The sequence below is a fragment of the Hetaerina americana genome, unplaced genomic scaffold, assembly GCF_022747635.1.
Source record: "Hetaerina americana unplaced genomic scaffold, ioHetAmer1.1.p SCAF_8, whole genome shotgun sequence".
NCBI lineage: Eukaryota > Metazoa > Arthropoda > Insecta > Odonata > Calopterygidae > Hetaerina > Hetaerina americana.
Window position 1 is genome coordinate 21464280 of NW_027287427.1, and position 3960 is coordinate 21468239.

General features: G+C 40.4%; 1 non-coding gene across 1 annotated transcript; it reads left to right on the forward strand.

The window, feature by feature from the left end:
* The first annotated feature begins 427 nt into the window (after positions 1-427).
* LOC139698199 (U6 spliceosomal RNA) lies at positions 428-534 on the forward strand. Its single transcript, XR_011702877.1, has one exon. It is a non-coding gene; the product is annotated as a U6 spliceosomal RNA (small nuclear RNA).
* The last annotated feature ends 3426 nt before the right edge of the window (positions 535-3960 follow it).

A 3960-nucleotide genomic window follows, 5' to 3' on the forward strand; every position in this document is an offset into this window, starting at 1 on the left:
TTCAACCGTAATTATCATTGCAACGAAAGCGAAATTAAATACACATCATTATTGCGTTAGATTTCGGGAGCTCGGAATACGTGGTACGTGCTGCTTTCTTCCATGAATCGCACTTCCTAGTTTGCATTAGTTGCGTATTTTAAACCGCAATTCGCGAACGTGTGCCTGAATAGCTACATTACCCGTTAGCTCACCGTCCGAAACCAGGAAGTAGTACAATTCTACTTTTACTGCAAAATCGTCGATAAACATGTAATTTAAAGTACATAACCTAAAAGTAATCTATTTAATCCTAGTAACGATTATAATGAATATCTAAAAATATAATTATTATATTGTCCACTAGTCTCTAAAACTTAATTCTCGCAAACACTAAATTCCCAAAGATATAGGTTATATATTACTAATATCCACATTCTCGTCATTTGTACTCGCTTCGGCGGTACATATACTAAAATTGGAACGATACAGAGAAGATTAGCATGGCCCCTGCGCAAGGATGACACGCAAAATCGTGAAGCGTTCCACATTTTTTGCACTTAATTTCATTGGTCAACACTCGCGGAAAAATAGGCAAGCCGTGGAGCGGTTGAAAAAATTTCATTTTCCGATTTAAAAATTCATCGGCAAAACTTGCAGCAATTTTAAAAGCTGCAACAAAACTTTTGTGCTAGCTAAGAGGATTAAACGGCCATTATTTTTTTTCTTAAGATCAACTTTTCTGAAAAGTCCACAACAACCACCCTTTGCACGAAGCCCAGTTGGAGCAATCGGCTAATGGGGGCATTTTGATGTTTAATAATACTTGGTTGTGTTTTCCCGATTTTTCGGACGTCGGTTAATAAACAAACGAAGTTAAATCAAGAGGATTAACAAATGTATTGAACTAGATAGAAATATAAAGTTTACCGTCAATAGGGTATAAAAATGGACATCGACTTGTTACTATCAACTCGCTTATATTGCAAGTCAAAAGTCTTGTTATCTTTGCGTTGGTACTTATGTCAATGTAGATAAAAACCACACGTAACTTGCTGGGCAGAACCACTCGTACATGCGTGTGTGTTGAGAAGGTTTTTGCATTAATATATAGGCTTCTATGGGTGTAGGTTTGCATGAATATGTTGGTTTTGCATGTGGGTTCATTCTCTTTTACGAATGGTAACCTAACACCCCCTGCCACCCACCCTTGCGGCGGCTTGCGGGGTATTATGAAGATTTAGATGTAGAATACTTGAATATATCCGTGGCGGTGATTATCCGCTTTATTTCATCGCAGTCATCGAATCTATCAATATCATTTGGTGCCATAATACTCGTAATTCTCCGGGTGTCGCAAGAAAACTCATCTCCTCTGTAGCATTCTAAATATCTGTATTCGTGAATCAAGTGGCCCCAAACCTTGAGAGCCCATTCTCATCTCACCCTTCAGGACGTGATGTATACTTACTCCGACACACATTTGAGAGTAGCATATTAAAAATAATCACACCCTCAAAATTGGAGCGGAATATACGTGTATTCTTTTCTTTTGTGAAAATAAAAACAATGTTGGCGAGCAGGATTGCAGTTTATAGATATCTCGAAGAATAAAAGATAATATTTAAGGGATTCATTTGAAAGAGAGAGAGAGAGAAGTGGAGATTGTAGCATGACATGTAAGAATGTTAACATTTAAAAGCCAATTTATCCCATTGTCTGCAATGAAAACGTAAACATATCAGAGTAAATGAAGAATCATGATGTATGTTAACATTTAAAAGCCAATTTATCCCAATGTCTGCAATGAAAACGTAAGCGTATCAGAGTAAATGAAGAATATACAAAGGAGTATTATAACAATATCACAAAAAATTCATTACCCGTGCAACTTCGGAAAATCAAAATATAGATGGTCGCACGAAATATCCGATAAAATACTTACAAAAGTGCTAAAGACATTGACACTTACTTTTAAAGCACATTCCAAAGGTCTTGACAGTGAACTAGAAGTCCCCGCTGCCGGAAATCACGTCATATCACTCCCCTCTGAAAAGATGATAGTAAGGAAGTGTAAGATCATTGCAAATCAAAGACATGTACTTCAAAATATTGCCAATTCTTGAATGGCATCGTTTTTTCCTTATTAATATTGCCGCTATAACGTTTGGGGCCCGTGCAGCTCCCTGCGATGAGCTCTGGGTGTATACATGTATAATTATAATTGAATTATGCTATTTAGTTTAAGTAAGAGCATAAAAATTCGAAATGAAGAAAAAATTGGCTTCATTTTAAGGGTTTCGGAAAAATATAAAAGAGAGATTAATTTTAAATTAGTTATTCTACGATTAGAAATTACGGCAAGTATTTGGAAAAGAAAAACCAGGGGAGCCACAAAAGAATTGCGAAACACTTTTTCACTTGCATCACACCCTGCAGGTCACTACGAGGGTATGTACCAAAGAATGTTTAACCAGCAGCTATCAGCGAAATTACCGGTAATTAAAACTCCATATTCCAATACTTCATTATATCCGATTTGAATATCGGTAGCCTCCATTCCTTATGCTTCGATCCGCGGGGGCAAATTCCTGCTACCTGCAACGTTCAACGTTGGGTCGCATTCCCTGCCTTTTAGAGACTCTTTGGGGGCAGAGTGTTTCGTGGTGCATTTTCATGTGGTGTTTCAATTTCTTGCTTGTTGTGTCCTGGCTTCCGTGTTGTAGGATGGCTTTCGTGCTGCATCATGGGGTGCAGTTTTTTAGTTGTTTTGCGGTATATGTGTTTGCATGAGTATTGGATGAAGGGATTTTTGCATGAGTGTGTGCGCTACTGTGGGTGTAATTTTCCGTGTTGTTTTTTTTTTTGGCATGTGGTATTTTTCCTTTTTAGGGTTGGTGACCTAACACCCCCCGCCACACGCCCTTGCGGCGGCTTGCGGGGTATTATGTAGATGTAGATGTAGATAAAGTTATCTTCATTGATGCTGTAAACTTTCAGTTGGTAATGCACTTTTTAACAATCCTAACTTTACTCATCGATTTTGCTTTCTTCACTCAGAGCAATTATACATTTTTTTAACTGCACGGCCAATAAGAGATTCAGAACATCCAAAATGAACTATTTCTCCAGAAAATCTGTCGCTTAAGGAAGAGCAAGTAATCAAATAATTTCGGCTCATCACTATAAAATGCCAAGAAAAAACTCCACGGGTTACAGGAAGAGTTCTCAGTTGGAAGTTGTTTGGATATAGTATGAAAAAAATACTCGCAGACAACACGTGCTGAGGGAACCGGTGGAGCATTCTTCGTAGTTGTAGATATCTCGCTCGGACGGACTTGCATTCTTTCATCCTCTTGCAAACGAACTGCATTCATCAAGATAGGGAACCCAGCTCACCCTTTCTAAGACCCCAAGAAGAAGAACGTTTGTAACGGGTCCAGAAATTCTTAAGGTCCATTGTACGTCCACGCATTCTTGGGCATGCACCAAAGGTAAGGGGGAAAAGAATCTCCGTGTAATCCCTATACTCCATGAACTTGCTACTCTCTGCCGTTCAAGGATACTGAAAAGAGAATCTCGTGCTCTTTGATGGGGATTAAGGACCACTTTCTTCCCCGCCACCCTAGCTTCCTCTCTGTTTCTGTGCAGAGGAAAGTCCGTTTCCTCCCCCCCCCCTCACCGGTCTCCTTTCTTTCCTCTCAGGGTCCGGACGAGAGGAGAGTCCACTTGCACGACGTCTCGCATGCGAGAGAGAGAGAGTTCTTCGTTCAACGACCTTTTACCGAAGGGGGTGGCACAGGATCCATTATGTGCACATGCACACCAACACACGCACACCACGTCTTCCGCACCAATCCACCACCTCTTCCGCCCCTTCACGTGGGTGCGTGTAAGACGAGGACGACCCGAAACCCCACACCACTCCCGTTCAACCCCCACTCGCCAAAACCCTCTCCGCCCTCCGTTCTTTTTGGCGCA